This window comes from Cyprinus carpio, chromosome B9, assembly GCF_018340385.1.
Source record: "Cyprinus carpio isolate SPL01 chromosome B9, ASM1834038v1, whole genome shotgun sequence".
In the NCBI taxonomy this organism is placed as follows: Eukaryota; Metazoa; Chordata; class Actinopteri; order Cypriniformes; family Cyprinidae; genus Cyprinus; species Cyprinus carpio.
This window is the reverse complement of record NC_056605.1, coordinates 10,048,026-10,067,457: the sequence shown is the minus strand read 5'-3', so window position 1 is coordinate 10,067,457 and position 19,432 is coordinate 10,048,026. Positions and strand designations below refer to the sequence as shown.

At 36.1% G+C, this 19,432-nt stretch overlaps 1 pseudogene; it reads left to right on the top strand.

Moving 5' to 3' along the window:
• LOC122138458 overlaps positions 1-19,432 on the top strand; it is a 119,589-nt pseudogene that overhangs the window by 25,990 nt on the left and 74,167 nt on the right.

Here is a 19,432-nt window from a genome sequence, read left to right as displayed (position 1 = left end):
CTTTGCGTTAAAGCCATTTTATCAGATTGCTGTTCACGGTCAGTGGAATGTATTGATATTAGAGTTATCGTAGACCAAATTCAGTTCATTAATTCACCCTCCCTTCCTGTTTCTGATTAATGACGCTTCATCATTGCATTGATCTTACCAATTCTCAGCCAGATTGACTCTAGCTTTGAGGATCACATGAAGTACTAATGTGTTTTATATGAGTTGAATTACAGTGCTTGCACTAGAGGAGATTGATTTCTAGAGGAAAGGATGAACCTGCTGACATGGTCAAATATTTGATAATGTTTCAGGTTGCTGATGAAGAGAATTTTCCTTCTTCTCCTTTGTTCTTTTGGTCCCTCAGGATACTCTTGCCTACATACACACCTTTCTGTTTTACTTTTTCCACTCCTCTTTCTTTTCTGAGGTTCAGGACTTAGTTAGTACATTTGCAGTCTAGCGTATGGTTTAGTTTTTCTTTTCATTATCCTGTGTTACTACCAAACCGACTGGCGTGGTCGTTGGAGTTCCAAAACTTACAGGGAAGCTCCTAATTATGGACCAATGACGGTGGCGACACTATAAAACATATGAACTATAGTATGTCCTTAAAATACTCATACGCGTGGCGTAATTATTTTGTGTTCTCCCACATATAGTACTTTGTTCCAGCCTGAGATATTGTTTGCTATTTCACTCAAACCGAAAGCGCAAGAAAAAAAAAAAAAATCGTATATTTTTTCCATTCACATGATGTGAATGCAAAGTTTCTTGTGGGGAAAATGCTAATAAGATTAATAAAATAAAAAAAGAATAAAAGCTATAAAATACAATTACAGTTTAACTTAACCATTTTTACAAAATTAATTAATTTTTTTTGAACACAAAATAAATACAAAAAAAAAAAAAAAAACATACAAAAAAAAAAAAAAAATTCTTAGTGACCCTAAACGATGTTTGACCTGTATTGAAAGCAAATTCGTGGACGTTATTTTGGTGGCAGATTACAGTATTTATTGGATTGTGGTCAGTACTTTTAAATTCAAAACGCCATTTTGGGTATGAGAAAGGTCTACACAGGACCTACCAGGTGCTAGAGACTTCGATTGAGAGAGTGCACAGACAATACTCTTCTACTTATATTTGCTGACAGTTACATCAAAAACTCCTGTGGCTTGTGGTAGATATGACTTTATCATAATCATAAATGCAATATCATGGTACTGAATGGTTCCTATCTTCAGTGTATCATTCCATATTCTCAAGGTACTTCAAAACTGTTACAATGACAATTTAGACATTCGGCACTTGTCCAAAAAGAATTGTAGTAAATACCAAATGCTAATTCGTATGTGTAAGTGGAGGGTGGGCTGAGGATTGCAGTGACTAGTGTTTGATCTGTAGTATCACACACCCACCACACACTCGCAAAATAATAAACACACTTAGAGAGATGTTTTCTCTCGACCATCTATCTATAATTCATCTGCGGCAGGGCAGGGGCCGAATCTTTCTAGAAACACACACTCACACACACACAGATCACAGACAGAAGCACATTGATGGTCAGTGGTCTCAGCACCGGCAGATGGTTGTGTGGCATCCTGTAGAGAAGCTGCCAGTGCTGGCAGTCACAAGAGATTCACTTCAGACTGAGCATTCAGCAACACCACCATATGAACAGCTGGAAAACATTGTACAGTACATGCAGTGTATAACCACTGGAGAGCACTGTAAATCAGGTCTATGTGCGCATATTTTCGAGTATTACGACCAACCACCCATTAAATGCACATTTATTTGGCACGGTGGTGATAAATATGTGCTGTGTACCAGCCACTATGTAGTGGGGCGACCTGTTTTCTTAAACAAAAGCCTTGATTTTTTAAAAAGCCACTCCGACAATGTTTAAAACACGGTTGAAGTAACACCTTTGGATTATATTATGAGAAACGACTAAAATAAAGAGCTGGCACAAGCATGTGTCTGATTGACTGTGTTGTCCTGATCTTAGGCTTTTCTGCCTCTCATACAAGCAGCACAGTTTCACTCACAGTTCATGCATGTTCAGAGGGTTTCAAGACTGTTTTTTGGTTTTTTTTTTTTTTTTTCTCTCTCTCTCTGATATGAACTTTAGCCATGAAGAGCTTCACAAAAGATTAACTTAAAAGCAACCCCAGGTTTGCTTCTGAAATTTGACTTTTATATTTTATGTCTTTTTAATTGATTGATAACATATATGGATGTATAGATGGCTAGTTAGATATGGATGGATGGATAGATGGATGGATAGATAGGTAATATGGATGCATTAGATAGAGAGTCGACTATGGATGGATAAATTAAAAATAAACCCAGGTTTTGCTTTTTGACATTCATTTATATTATATTCCTTTTTTCTTGGATGGATGGATGCCTACAGTAGGTTAGACATCCAAAAAATTGGGTAATACCGCCGTGCGTAACCGCCGCCCGCAGGGCCGCGGCGTTAAAACTGCAAAGCAGGGTGCGTGGTTAAAATTCATTCGCGACACTCCGCAAGGTGGCGCAAAGGGAGGATTGCCGGCCTATAATCCAGCCTTATATATTCCACGCCCGAATATGCACTAAGGTTGTCACAAAAGAAGCAGAAGTAGGCCTAATAATTATGAAAAACGGAGACATTTTAAATTATTTGTTGTATTTAATCCCTAATGCTGTTTTTTGAGTTAATTTTGGACACACATACACATTACGCATTACATCAAAACATGCTTTCATCATCATACATAGTATAAAATAATAGTCACACACACTTCTGCTGCACAACCCAGTCTGAAACACAGTGATATAGTGCCTGGGTCTGTGTATGTGTAAAAGGCAGATGCACACTTACAGAAATAAAAAGACAAGTAAAACAAATGTAGATAAGTATTTGTCTGTATGTGAGCCCACCCTGACTGAATGTGAGGTGTCTAAAACTATGTTTATGCTGGTAGAGGCACGAGCGGATACGCACAGGCAGCTGAGGCTGTGAATAGGACTCCAGAGCTGATGGATGCAGATCGTTCTTTAAGAAACGCACATAAATCTTCATAAGGACAAACTTCATCTGTGAAATATCCTCAATATTTTGTTGTTTCTTTTCCCCGCTGCAGTCAATATAGACACTTCGGGAGAGGCAGCTGCGTCTATGTGCGGATAAATGTGTTTGATGCGCTGTTCGTAACTTGTGAACTAGAAGCGCCACTCAGCGGTCAAAGATGCACATGCAAACTGCAGACGCCGTCGGTCGGTCACGATGTTTTCGGTGAAACGACGTTTTGGATGTCCACCTAAGTATACGTAATGGATGTATTTAAAAATTACACACTTAACTTTAACCGGTAAGAGTGCCAGTTACATGAAGTCAGCCATTCGGGCAAGTAATTCTGTTGTATGTAATCCCTATGCTGTTTTTGAGTTGATACTGGAACACTACAATACGTATACATCAAAAACATGCTTTCACGGTCATGATAGTATGTACACAGGCACACACACTTCTGCTGCACAACTCCAGTCTGAAACACAGTGATATAGTGCCTGTCTGTGTGTGTGTAAAGCAAGCAGATGCACCTTCAGAAATAAAAAGAAAAAGTAACACCCATGTAGATAAGTAGTGTGTTATGGTGCAGGCGTGTGATGTGAGGTGTTGCATATGTTGTGATGGAGGCACGAGCGGAGCTGATCTGGAGCCGATGTTGTGGATGCGAATACAGAGCGAGGATGCCGACGTCTGTAAATGTGACCTACATCATTATAGACTATCTTTGAGGTTCTTATCAGATGTGGTATCTGTTAATGGTGTTTATTGTTCCCTACAGACCCACATTGTGAGCCAGCGTTGAGCACATGCAGATCCTACTCGTATGAACGCAACCGACAAGCCCTCAGGTACAAACACACAACAAAAACGCAGTAGTGGTCACCAATACAAGGTTTTCAGTGACCTGATTTTGATAAAAAATATGAGAGGAGAGAAAGAAATAATTAGAGAATAATAAAATCAACTTTTTGTAATCCCTGTTATTACTTAAAACATTCACATGAAGTTTTTTTTTTTTTTTTAAACTGTTAATAAGAATAATCTATTGTAAATTGATAATAGTATTTAGATGTAATAATAAAGATATTGCAAACTTAATCATAATAACAATCATTATACTCTATTGTTAGCTATATATAATAATTGTATTTATTTTTTCCCCATTTGCAATGTATTATGATTAGGGGTGTAATGATTCATGGATCGTACCGAAACCTTCACGGTCTGGACATCTCAGTTTCAGTATATGAGGCCCTTACAACAAAATATATCTCAACACATCAACTTACGTTTTAAAACCCTGTTTATTGCTTTATTCATAATGCAATCAATGTTAAATGGGTCTATTTTTTTTGTTTTATGTGGCAATTACAATCAATAGTATATAGTGAGTATTCGTTAAGTTCAGAGCAAAAGGTGGTGAGATGTGTATCAATTCGTTGTTGTTCAAAAGACTTAACAAATATTATATTTTTGCTATATCGAACCAGTTGATGTGTTAAATCTACCAAACGAGCTGCAGAATCTGCTCACATGTCTTAATTTTTACAGAATATATAGTACATCTGTGTGACTTTCACACAGAAATATAAGCTGAAATCAAAGTTGTCAGGGATGTGTTACACACTTGTGCCCCAAGAGTTTAAGTGTGTTAGATGGTCTTCCTCTCCTTAGAGCTTTCAGTTGGGTGTGAATATTCATTGCTGGGCATATTCATTCAGTTTCAGTCTTTTCTCTGTTTGTGTCTATGATGTCTGTGAAACTGATTCCACTGGCCTGTGGCTCTGGATGGCTAAGTAACAAAAACTACTGCACAGCTATCTGAAGCCGCAAGAGATTTTAAAGGGAAATATAATGAGAAATAGATTTTGCTCACACACACACACAAAAAAAAAAAATATATACTATAATACATGAATATATATAGAAATATATTTGCAACTTGCAATAAACAAAAAACAACAACAAAAAACTCATCTGCAGGGTAACACAACACACACACACACACACACACACACACATACTACTACATATAGAACAATCGCATCAAGCACAGGAATGTATTTTGACTGTTTTATGATGTGAAACGTGTTTCTGGTACATTTTTCCCCCTGAGGTCCCAGGTTTTTTTTTTTTTTTATTTTTTTGTTATTTGCACACAACCAGTCTAAATAACGGTTTTATGACCATTTTCCCATTCTTTCTCTGGCATTAACAATGTAATGAGATGTTTCAAGTGATATGCCTTTAGGGCTACTATTTAAAACCCTGCATGCAAAAAAAAAAAATATAAAAAAAAAACTAACCCTTCGTAAATAGTCGTATTGTTACTTCAAGCATAAAACCTTAAAAATAAATAATAATTAAATAACTCAGCAAACAATAAAAACTGCACAATGGAATAAGAAAAATAAACTATTAATTCAAGACCCAAAGATTTCTTTTATTTAGTCTTTGTATCGCATTCGGATTCTAAAACCTTTACGGGGTTCGTTCTCCTGACTCTACAGACTCGCGGCGTTTCTTTTTTCTCCTCTCCACATCTCCGTTCCCCAACGCTCAGCATATCCAACTCCAATCAAATAGCTCATCTCTAGACTCGTGGCTTAACGTCAAGGATGTCTGGGAGAAAGGTTGAGCACCAAAGAGGATGAAAAGTGAATCCTTTCTTTCACTTAAAGTCTCTTTAGAGAGCAGTATATATATCTGACTTTCTGAGAGAATGTGTGTAACTGGAGAATCATTCTCTTGGGTGTCACTCTTTCTTGGTAGGAAAGACAAAAGGCTGGTCCCTTACAATTCCTTTCTTGGGGGATGGATTATCCACCTCCCCGTCCCCCAGTCGGAGCACAGATGGATCAAATCTGCAGCCAGGGCTCAATGCCCATCACAATACGGCCCCAACATTCAATGTGAGAGACAGCAGGGGCTCAGCTACAGAGGGAGTGAGGAGAGTAAATCGATTAGGCCCCAGGGAAAACTCATGGCCCAACAATGATATTATAAATGCTCTTTAGTCACTAATTATTGTCATATTTTGTAGAGATGGAAACTGTTGCGCTTCTTCTATATGAAAAAGAAATAAGCTTAACCAAAATGGAAGTGTTATTCTTTCTAACCTAAGATTTTTCTATGCCCTTTATCTAATAAATGTATAATTCTTTTTAAGCTTCTGCTACAACAGTCACTTCTGATTTGCAGGAAGATGATTAATACATTGGAACACACTGTAATTTTTTTTTTTTTTTTTTCAGACATAGCTGCTACTGTGCAGATTGCAGATATGCTGATGAGAGCAGAGGAATTCTGGGCACAGAGACAGACAGACCCCTCGGCTCTTCCTCCACAGTCAGAAGAGCACTGCACAGAGGCTAACCAGGACAGCAGCCTGCCTGTAAAGAAACTGTATGTGCAGTAGTTACAGAATTAATTTATGATTCAGAGAATGTGTTGCCTATCCATGGACTTGAAATCTGTAGATTTAATGGAATTCTAGACATGAGAAATAAATTAATTAGCCAATTTAGACTGACATTCAGGCTGAAAATACTTACTTAGACTAGTAGGTATATAGTAAAATGAAAAATCTGAAAAATTAACAGGGATTTGAGGAGGAAAAAAAAAAAAAAAACCACCAAAGTGAGTATAAATGTCCCAAAATTCAAGATAATGCACCAGCTATGAGAAACATATTATGCAACATTTATAACAACATGTATAATTCTAGGTTGTTAATTTGTTACCCCTCTTTCCCCACAATATTAGCACGAGTGCAATTTTTTTATTTACTTTTTTTTTTAATAACAGAAAGTTCCGTAAATAACACTGTTAATGAGCTCTCGAGAAGAACACCGTTGGTGTTTTGTCAATGAATGAATCTGCGATTTTTAATAAAAATCATTCGAGTAAAATGATTCCGTGACCAATTTATTGAAGTCAGTACTTGCTTCATCATGAATGAATCAGCCATTTTGAACACATAATTGTTAAATAACTGATTCAGTTACATGGTTTGTTTCATGTTAAAGTGCATTTCATTGTTTAATCATTTAATAGTTCTATATTCAACATTTTAAATCATTCTTTTTTTTTTTTTTTTTTTTTTTTTTTTTTTTTTTTTTTTTTTTTTTTTTTTTTTTTTTTTTTTTTTTTTTTTTTTTTTTTTTTTTTTTTTTTTTTTTTTTTTTTTTTTTTTTTTTTTTCAAGAAGACTCAAGATATTTTATATTTTTTTTTTTTTTTTTTTTTTTTTTTTTTTTTTTTTTTTTTTTTTTTTTTTTTTTTTTTTTTTTTTTTTTTTTTTTTTTTTTTTTTTTTTTTTTTTTTTTTTTTTTTTTTTTTTTTTTTTTTTTTTTTTTTTTTCATTTTTTTTTTTTTTTTTACTTTTTTTTTTTTTTTTTTTTATTTTTTTTTTTTTTTTACCATTCTTTTTTTTTTTTTTTCTTTTTTTTTTTTTTTTTTTTTTTTTTCTTTTTTTTTTTTTTTTTTTTTTTTTTTTTTTTTTTTTTTTTTTTTTTTTTTTTTTTTTTTTTTTTTTGTTTTTTTTTTTTTTTTTTTTTTTTTTTTTTTTTTTTTTTTTTTTTTTTTTTTTTTTTTTTTTTTTTTTTTCTTTTTTTTTTTTTTTTTTTTTTTTTTTTTTTTTTTTTTTTTTTAAAACATTCTGTCTCTTTTCCTTTTTTTTTTCTTTTTCCAGCATTTTTTGGCCAATTTTAATTATAGCATAAACTGCATTCATTCAGCCACCTCTTGAGCTGCATTTAACATTAGACTGCAGGTTGTGTGCCACCATGGCAGGCGCCAAGATGGATTTTGTTGATATTGACTGATTTCTTTCTTTTTGTTTATTCTTGCTTCAGGCGCTTACTATGGCTTTGTTTTTTTCTCCATCTCTAGGACGGGACCAGTTTGTTGGGAAGTGAGGCCTTCGTTCAGGCGACTCCGGAGGAGCTCTGACACAGCAGCCTTCACTTGACTCTGCGGACCGGTGGGGGGGGGGGACGAGACCGCTATCCCAGCGCTGCAGGAAAACTTGAGCAAGGTCAGCAGGAGAAACGGTGGGAATTCTCTGGGGCAAAACTGTCCGTGCAAAGAATGTTTAACTATTCTAGGAGTACATAGTGATGGTCATTCCTCTGAAAACAAAGCACTATAGATATATAGAGCTCTGTGTTCCAAGACACAGTGACATACTTACACAGCACAATATTTAAGGCACAAGAATCTATAAACTGAACCGATCCTATACATTTACTTCTACAAAGCAATTGTATTTTGTACTGGTCTTGCACACTCAGAGTGAAAGAGTAATAAAGAGAAATGATTAACATCTAATACACTTAAATCCTGTCTCACCACGGGGCAGGTTTTTGGATATTAATGCATTGAGGGAGTCCTGTGTTATTGGAGCTGCAGCAAGTAGAATCCGGTCATAGTTTGAATGTAGCGAGCCTTAAATAATCTATCCCACCTGCACACACTGACCCCACTTCACCCTGATGAGTGACCTACTGACCTCTGAAGAAAACAGGGAAGATCCGTTTCCATTACTCTCCATGCCATGGCAGTGCTGTGGGAGGCTCTATATTTAAAATGTGGTATCTAGAATAACCGATGGATTTTATTCCTAATTGATTGCTTAGAGAACATTTAGAATTAGCCATTTACACTACCATTTAAAAGTTTTGGGTCAGAGTGGCTGTTGCATGTTGACTTGTTTTTAACTAAATTAATACTTTTATTCAGTAAGAGTGCATTAAATTGTTAAAAAGTGACAGTAAATACCGTTATGATATTACACAAAATTTGTATTTCAAACAAATGCTAAAAAAATAAATTAAAATCCATAAAAAATGTATCATGATTTCCAACAAAAAATATTAATCAGCAGCAACCTGTTTGGATATTAAAAAATACAGTAGAAAAACCCAGTGGGACATTTCCAAAATTCCAAACCCAAATTATTTTAGCAGGTAGTTATAGTGTTGGGACCAGAACTCCGATTTTATCAGGATTTTTATTGGGCAGAAATTAAGCTGAGCTATTTGTTATTATTAGGCACCTATAATATTGATTACTTCAACCATGCCTCACCCGGCTCCGGGGTGTGAATGAAGGCCTCCTGTAGTGAATCAATGCGTTTTGTAAGGAAAAAATATCCATATTTAAAACTGTAATATAAACACTTTTCTCTCACTTCCGAATCTATGACTTTTGGGTGAAAACTCTGATTGGATTCATCTGAAAGAAGAAAGTCATATACACCTAGGATACACCTAGCAAATCACAGGCCAATGTTCACTTTTGGGTGAACTAACCCTTTAAGAAATAACATTGCTCTGAGTAAATCATACACAATGAAGCCGGGACATTTTTAAAGTAGCGGTTAAACAGTTCACCAAAAAAAATCTATATAAAATATACTACTATGTTGGTCCAAAGAGGACCCAGAAGACTACAGAGAGATAGTCCGTGACCTGCTGAGCGAATCTCTGCGTACAACCCTCCCTTCTATTCAACGAACTGTACTCATCCAGAGTGAGCAAAAGTCTAGCAAAATCACTCTGGACACCCTCACATGTCCAGCACACATCCTCTTTGAAACTGGTTGCCATTGGTCGACGCTACAGAGCACTGAGCACCAGAAACGACCAGACACATAGGAACAGTTTCTTCCCTCTGGCAATCCATCTCACGAACACGTGACAAATAATTTACTTTTGTTTTTGTTTTTTTGTCTGTCGCTGTATATCTGTTGCACTGCGGAAGATTCTGTCACCCGGAAAAACAAATTCCTTCTTGTATGTGTAAACATACCTGGCAATAAAGCTCATTCTGATTCTGAAATACAGATGCGTTTAATTGTTTATATGTTTTGCATATTGCCTTTTAAAATACCATCAAAAACATTTGAATCATTTGAGTATTTTTCCCATTTCGTTAATAAGGGAATGTGTATTTGTGTTCCAGGTGAAAACTAATGCCTCATGCCTCCTAATGATGACCTGAGCACCCTCAGTGAACTCACAAGGACCAGCAGCCTGCTCTACGAGATGCAGACAGCGCTTTGCTAACGACCAGATATATGTACGTAAATATCACAAAAACACATAACAATTATAGGGTTGGGGGACTATATGAAGCGTGGCAGTTGGTTACTCATAGTTATAGTTAGGGTAACCATGTCGCTTCCTTAATCCTCAAATTGCGAATAAACACACAGATAGGAATCCAACCCTCAGCCTAGACCATTCAGGAAGAGCCTTTCATTCTCTGTCTTAACCCACTCTGAAGGAGTCGATGTCCGGAATCTGGCCTCTATCATACACTGTGAGTAGATGTGGTCTTTCACCCAAGCCATCCGGTCCAGTGTGCTTTCTCACCACACACACAAGACACAACATTGCTTGCTGGCATCTCTTGTCTTGGAGGTCTTGGAGACCGTTTGCCAAGGCCTCTGTCTGTAGAGTGGCCAGGGACTGGTTGTTTGGATGGCACGCCCTCTAGATCTCACTGTATTCATGGCCCAAAGACCTTGAGCCAGCCCCTGTGGGAGATGAAAAGACATTCTTACATTGACTCTTCTGTTAACGGCTGCTGTTGTTTACTGCTACTGTTACCCACAATAGCTGTTTCTACTACTAAATTCTTGGCCACTGACGGAGGTATTATATGGGTCTTTGATGGTACTATTAATCCTACAGCTGTTCATAACTCCAGTTATGTCTTGATTCTCCTCTCTGCCACACACGGATTACTGTCAAAAACCATTACTGCATATTTAATAATTTAAATGGTCTATTTGCTCACCAAAGACTGCTAGTTTTTAGTTTTATATGGACAAGTTTTTTTTACCTTCTCTGACTTTTCAGAAAATGAACAGTCCATTTTGCTGTCGAACCCCTTTTTCTGTAATTTAATTATAATAACACTGGGGGTTTTAACGATCGGCTTAGATCATCGATTGATATGGCCTGGGTGTTATACTGAAAAGTCTGTATCTATTTGCAAACATTTTTTGAGTGCATTTTGCTAAAATAGAGCAAACATAGTGACTATCCACTGTTGATTTTTCAAGTGTGGGTTTGTAATTTGGACGTTATGACACCAGACTTGGTCATTATTAATATTTTTTTAAATATATGTGAATCTGTTAAAAATCTGTTACTTAGGCCCTGTCCACACAAACACAATGGAAGAAGGAAAAACTCAGTTTATAAAAATAACCATGTATGTGTGGACAGGTCTTAGAAATTGGAATCTCAACTATTAACTTTCAACTATTTTATTTGCCATCATCATTCAAACATTCACCAGGAAGTCTTCACGTGAATTATACAATATATTAACTATGAGTTTTGCCCTAAATAAAAATCTGCCCCTAATAAAGAGGATTTTTATGGAAAACTCCACCAGTGTCAACAGCAAACCTACACCCTTGCTTAAAAATTATTAATCACAAATACTTTACATGTGGCTTTAGTGATTTGATTCTTATATGAATGGCTTTATCGTCAGAAGAACCAATCCTCAGCAATGGACAGTTCCCAAAGAGGATCCATTCTTACATGTATTACACCCTCACTTCATGTCTGTTAATTCCGTCTTGACGGGAGAGTTCTTTTTTCTTGTGAATCGATGGGAATACAATTGAAGGAATAAATCCATCTCTATATTCATCTCCCTACTCACCGTGGAGTCGTTTTGAGCATTGCCATGTGAGTTCTGGGTCTGCCATGTGGGCAGTAATGCCTGGCAGTCGACTACACACTGTGCTCGTTCCTGACTGGAGCCAAATCTATGCTTAATGGCTGGCTGCTATTCCCACACTTTCAATGGGGGCTAATGAACTCCTCCCTACTGAGGCCGATATGGAGGATGAGAGCAAGAGCCTGGGGGCTGTTTGTGTAGCACACTGTAATGGGGTCTAATGATGTCTGTTCATTATGGCCCAAATGATGGATAGAGATGGTGATGGTTACTGATCATTTACGCGAGAGATGGTAATAGAGTGAGAGATGCCAGAACGTGCATTTTATAAGAGGGGTATTGTGGATCCATGTTTCCCTCAAGCAGCATGAGGGAAGTTCCAAGTCTTATGATGTTAGTTTTAGTTCATTCAGCTTCTAGATTAGTTCCTCTAGTAACCTCTAAAGAGTGCTCTCTGATCTCGCGTTTTTGTCATGTGATTAAATGGACAAAGCATGTCCACAAACCTTTGAGAATAGGTCCAAGTTTGCACATATGTCAGTATTCATCAGATTTTCTGTGAAGGATTTGTGAAACTGACTCTAAAAGGTTACTGACCTTCAGGGTGTCATTGAGAGCACACTAGTATAATACAAACAGCAACCTAGTCCTTCTATTCCCGGCAGGCATTGCTGTCGGTCTTACGTGATAACAGGGCTTGTAATAGAGTAATCTAAACCCAGGGTCGAGAGTTAGGTCTGGTGCATGCTGGACCCTCTTGAGAGATAAATTAGCAGTGTGCTGTACTGATACCCTCAGGACAATCCTGAGGTTAGACATGTGTACTGACAGCTGCAGGAGGAATTATTATGTGGTGTTTAAGGGTGGTTTTATCTGAACATAGCCAATGCACACAATAATTGGACATGGAAAAGGAACTTAGCTACCATAGCAGAGAACAGGGCTTTATAAATCAGAACGTCTTCATCTGTTACTATAGTAATTAGCTCATCACTTTATAGAAAATACACTACTATTCAAAGGTCTGGGTGGGCGGTCTTCATTATTTCAAATAAGTGTTTCTTTTAACGTTTCTACTTAGTTCGGGATGTGATTGAAGATACGGCCTTTGCCGGTCTCGCACTTTGTTGGGGGACAAGAACGTGCCCTATTCCTCACAAAACAATTTGCAGCTTTACATTAGAGGGTCTGCACCAATTAAATCGTGTTTTAAAGATCGCACTCTCGCTTTAAACACCCACGCGGATCTTATTCCTGAAAGACAATGATTCAGCTATGTCTAAATTACGACCTGTTTCACCTCTGCATAGAATGCGTCAAGTGTTCGAAGCGTGCGTTGAGAATGCACGGTTTGTCGTTGCCTGTGTTAATGAATCAGTTCATGCTGCTGCTGCATCCATGTTGTGACAAAGAGCAACACAAACAGTCTTTTTCAAACACACATCAATTATTTCTGTTTACAGACATTGAAATAACAGTTAGGTACTGTGGATAAAAAAACAAAAAAAAAAAAAAGGTTTATAAGTTTTTGGTGTAAACAACCATTAGCACCTCTGTAAACGCTTACACTCATTCCTCCAGGCTATTGGTTTTGGTGACAACTTGCCCGTTTAAAAAAAAACAGTAGTTGTGTCATTAAATCATTTCATTAAGGAGATTCCAATAAGTGAAACAAAGTCATTTTGTGTAATTGAGACCACTCGAATGCATTTAAACTAAATACTTTTTTTTTTTTGTAGTTAAGAGTTTTCATACCAACTTTTGTCTAGAAACCACTACGTAAAAACTTTCTGTTATTTTGTTTAGTTTTTCTCATCTTTTTTACTTCAGGAATCGAGAGGTTCCTCGAGTACAAAGAGTGAGAATCGTGGATATCCATCATTTCTATATTTTTACATGTTGCTTATTGTCTGCATATAATTTCATTAAAAATAGAAGTTTAATTTTCAATAAAGCACAAGTTGATTTCAAAATTCAGTCTACATTTTTTTTTTTGTGGTGTTTGTTTGCAGGTTTGTCGTTTTTCCAGTTTGAATAAAATCTAGGAGGGTCCCCTAGATATATTTCATGACAAATTCGCGTTCTCATCTCGTTCTCATGAACCCAAACTCTCGGTCTCTCGTCTCGTCTCGTCTCGTCTCATTTCTCGTGTCTCATGAACCCAATCTCGTGTCTCGTCTAGTTCTCGGCTCGTCTCGGTCTGTCGGTGATAACGTGTTCCCGTCAACCCCTACTACCTTAGCCATATTAAATTTTGTTGTTTGGCGGTCCAGAGAAACATTAATGTGTAAATGTATAAAAAAAGATATTAAAAACTTTTTTTCAACACATGGATAATAAGATAAGTGTTTCTTGCACCGAAAAGCAGCATATTAGAATGAATTTCTGAAGGATCATGTAACCATTCGAAAGACTGGAGAGAATGATGTTGCTGAAACGATCAATCGAGCTTTGCATATCCCACCCAGGAATATAATATATTAATTTTTTATTATATTATTTGCATTTTTTATCCAAATAAACACAGGTCTTAAACATTCAAGAGATTTTAACAGCACCAAACTTCTGAACGATTAGGTAGTTTAGCTTAAAACTAAATATGCCAGTTCTAACGTACTTTGGACTAGTAGCACTAGCAGACGCGCACTGTTGGGTTCCGGGCCTCTGCTGGACAAAAACTTTATCATCATACCGTAGCTCAAACTATCAGGTCAGAGTAAATATTGTCAAAAGCATAAAATATTGGCAATATTAAGAGGATTTGGCAGTTCCAATAAATTCTAGGTCTGTGTACAATCTTTTTATTAATAAGCATGTTTTTTATTAAGGTGACTTTGTACGATTTTGCGACTGCGTCACTGCTTGTGGATATCTAAATTTGCTATCTGTCTCAAACAAAACTCTGATTATCTTTCAATAGATTTGATTCTATTAATCTTACAAACGGTTCTTAAAAGCGTGTACTGAACACTAAAGAAGAAATTGTGAAGAAATGTTGCTGGTAGCCATTGACTTCTTTTGGTTCATATTACGGAAGTCAGTGGCTACTGGCAACTATTTGGTTAAAATTTCTATTTTGTGTGTCAACAGAGAGAAATAAAGTTATGTCAGGTTTGGAAATACCTAAATTGGCCATTTTCTGGGTGAACTCTCCCTAATAACAAGTGATTAGGTCATCCTTCATTTTAGTGTAGTACAAAACCAATCAGAATGAACACTGTTTGGTTTCAGCCGGTTCTTTACCATTAGACTGTGGGCATGTTGAGGCTAAAACTTAACTTTTGAATTCTGTCTGTTTCAGACTTACATTGGACACATTCTTCTCCTTATGTAACCCTTACATGTAGACCTACCCACAATACTCTAAGTCTGGTAGTAACAGAGTCACACATTCTTCGTTTGTTTTTATTATTTCATTTCATTTTAAATAAATGTTTAAATTCATTCCACATTAATGGTTCCCCTTAGAGCATTATCTGTCTGGTCTAGTCATGTTAAGCTGTTTCTCTAGGTTCACACTCTATAGCACAGTGGCCCAGCACTTATCAGTTCAAACAGGGACTGTGATGTTGTGATAAATTATTTCATAGCCTTCCTGACAGTGATAGTCTACTCAACATACAGAGCCCACTTCCTGTGCCCTCTTCATCTCCCCATCAGATCTCCACTCCTTCCTCTATTTATTTCTGTATCCTTCCTGTCGGCTTGTATAGGAGGTTCTCAAGTGTAGCATCCGTCCAGCCCCAACTGCCTATCCCCTCTGATATAGCTGGCTGTCCACAGAAAGGCAGAGTGATTGAGTAGCACCACCATCAGGGACCACACAGAGTGTGCACACCCGCGCCGCTAAGAAAAATAAAGATGACAAGATTACCATCTGTCCGCCGTAACGCTTTACTGGCACGTGAAGGGTAGCAGAGGAGTAGATGAAACAGACATACCACACACACTTTACAAATGATATACTGTGGGTCCGTTGTGACATTATGTCCCGCTGCTGGCCCGCCTGCATCAGAGACTCATTTCAGGCATGATTCTCCAGTGTGTCCTCAGATATGTACCGTCATATGTGGATGGCCTCAGACCACCATCATGCTCAAGTTACTTCATCTGACCCCCTTTATCACAAACTCTGTATAATTGTTCTCTGCCCTTTAGTACAAAAGCTACATCTTGTCCTTCTAAGTTTCAGGGTTCCCGTACCAGTCATTTTTTTCTGTTTTTTTATTTATTTGTGGTTATTTTTTAAATGTTTGTGTGTTTTGGATTGTCTTTTTTTTTCTTTTATATTTCTAATTTTTGTTTTAATTAATTGTTTTTTTATTATTTCTTTGTGTTGGGTGTGTGTGGTGTGGTGTGTTGTGGGTTTGTGTGCATTTTTTGGGTGTACTTGTAATTATGCTACCCTAGTACTTGTTTATGACAAGGATAGTAAAACCTGACGTTTTTGACATGGGGACCAGCCTGCCGTCCCCACAAAATAAGATAAAAAATAAATACATAGAAATATTAATTGCTTTACTTTATAAAAACTTCATTATCATCACTACAAAAAAAAAAAAAAATACCAAAAAATCTAATAAAAAATCACAAACAAAAATAATAACAAAAAAAAAAAAAAACAAATAAATAGAAGAAAACATTATACTAATTTAAAACTTTTAAACAGTGTAAACAACTAATGAAAAGGGTGAACATGTGATACCACAGTGTTATATAAACATATAAACATACATAAGCTACACAGGCATGTTAAACAGTAGGTAAACTTTGTTTTAGAAAGAAACTGGTTTTTCCTCTGCTTTTGTTTGTTTGTTTGTTTTGTTTGGGTTTTAATGATTTGTTTAGTTTAGTTTTTTTTCGGTTCTGTGTTTTGTTTGGACTTATTTGTCTTTGGTTTTCTACTTTTGTGTAGTGTTTTGTTTCTTTAAAATGTTTATTTGTGGAGTTTTGTTTCTGTTGTTTTGTGGTGTTTGTTTTTTTTTTGTTTTTTGATGTTGTTTTTGATTTGTTTCTTTTAAACGTTTTTTTTTTGTTTTGTTTTCTGTTTTATTTGGTTTTGTGTGTGTTGTAATCCAGCGTTTTGATTGGTTTGTTGTGTTTTGTCTGTTTTGTACATGTTTTTGTGCTGTGTGTGTTGTTTCTTTTAAATGCTTGTTTGTATGTTTTGTTTGATTTCTCTGTATTTGTTCAGTTTTTGGTTTATTACAGTATTATTATTGTTGTTGTTGTTGTTGTTGTTGTTGTTTATTTCTTTGTTTTTACCTTTTAATTTTTTGTTTATTTATTTGTTTTTGTTCTGTTTGAATGTTTTTGTGTGTTTGTGTGTATGTTTTTATTTTTTTGCCACATAGTGCACCATATATACCTCTTAAGGCTGCAATTTTTGTGATTCATACACAGGCTGCTGTCCTCGCTCACTCTTCCTCTGTCCTTCTGTGTCCTCTATGGCGTGTCATAGCAGCTTATGTGTACAGCATGTGGTGCTGGTGTCCTCAGTGGTATTAAGGTATAGTGAGATCTCAGCATTAGCTTTTTTCACTCAACATTGGGCTAAAATTTTAGCTTACTCTGCATGTCACACACATACTAACACACATAACCTTTTCTGTTTCTAACACCTAGAAATATAATCTGCAGTGTTGCCTGAGTTTTTATTCTTGCTGTGTGAGGATATTATTGTTATGTTTAGGGCTTTTAGTCTCACAGAATTCAGATACATACATATGGCAATCACTCTCTTGATTACTCAAAGACTCTGTGCTTGGCCTCCTAGCCTTAGTTATTTTCACCTTTTTGCCAGCCTGTATTTAGATAAGCATTTCCTGCAAAAGATAACGTGTTTGCACCCCCAGCAAAGAACCAGCATTTGAGTTTGAGTTTCAGGTGTTTGTTTTTGGTTTTGTTTTAATTACATTTGCATGAAAGCCACTTTGCTCAGCATGGTGTTTTTCAGCGTCACCTGGACAAGAATCTAATATCTGTGCAGAAAGTGGAAGATAAATGTTTAAATAAATGCAACATAAGCCAAGGAACAATCACAGCAGATGCAAATAATGTAAGAATAAAGACTAATAAGTGATACTCGTAATCACAATAACATCATTGTTGATTGCAATTCTGGAATTTTTAGTTTTTAACATTACATGCCTTTAATTGTTTAAGTTCAACATTTGCAAAAGGTAGTACAAGCTAAGATGTAAAAACTGAAAAGTTGTCTTACAAAAATAAAGTTTTAAGTCTCTAAAAGTGTGTTGGAAAGAGGCTTTACTTTAATTGCTTCGGGCTTAATTAACTGTCAGTGAGCTTAAGATGCCACAGTGAGGTTTAGAACTAATCCGACCAGAGTCGTGAAAAGAAAAATACAACACTATCCATACAACCATGTAATGAAGTGCAAACCCGGTCATGGGAATTAACATTGTTATGTAAATGTGTAATGTCTGTCTTTCTGTCTCTCAGGTCAGGGCAGTTGTATATCTGAGCTCCAGTGGTCCGTCTGTGTTCCTCTCTCCGCCCGCCTCATAGTCTTCGTCTTCAAGCTGAGCGCGCCTATCACATGGAGCTGCAGGAGCGAACGCCCACTAGTGTTTCATCATCAGGTGCAATTACCAATGACATGCTTTCTTCACATTTTCATGTTTTATTTGCACAGTCAGTAGCTTTTTCTTGATCCAGTAAGCACTACGATTTGGTAATTGTGGTGTATCCTTACATCAGAGTTGCGGCTTCAATCAGTAGGGTGGTGGTGATTCCCCTTGAGGTGGATGCCCTATTATGCTCTAAATCACAATCACTAAAAAAATGCATGTCCTAAACTGTTGTGCCTTAAACTGTCATGTGGCTCTAAAATAGATGAATATTCAACTTAGAATGGCTTTAATCACTGCTGCAGCCTGAACGGGTTTTGGCCCAGTTTCACAACAGTGGCTTCGCAGCTGTGTTTATACTTAATGTACTGAATTAGGAAGTCAAAAGCCATGGGAAATCTCCAATCCTGTATCAACATGATGAAGCCTGCCTGGATGAGTGGTCAAAGTCATCTCAATAGACAGTGGGTAAACTTTGGGGCATCTGAAATGGGGATAATTGAAAACAGAAAATTATACATTTCATAAAAGCTTTCATCAGTATAAATACTGCACCAGTGGAATACCTGGGTTTTTTTAAAATTGTTTAGAAGTTATATAGAAGAGTTAATTTAGTCTGAGGAAATTAATACAATGTTTAAAATTGAATGGCTTTGTTAAAGGGTTACATTTTAGTCGAGCTTTTATTTAATTTTATAAAGAATTTTTATGGCATTTTTAAATGTTTTTTAAAGGCTTACATGTTTTAAAATAAAACTTAAAATAAAAAATACTATAAATAAAGTAATGCATATTTTATTGCAACACTTTACTGTAAGGTCCCAACATTTATTAATTGACACTGGCGTTGACACACAATTTTTGTTTTACACTAGTTTATAAATATTAAACTGTTCATTTTTAGTTCATGTTTAACTTTTGGTCTATTATGTAATACTTACCATCAAAAATTTTGATTTCAATAATTTATTAGTAAATATTAAAAATGAACATCAGCACATATGGATTAATAAAATGATTTAGATTAGTATTTTTTTTAATTTGTTAATGTTAACTAATGTTAACGAATGGAACCTTTG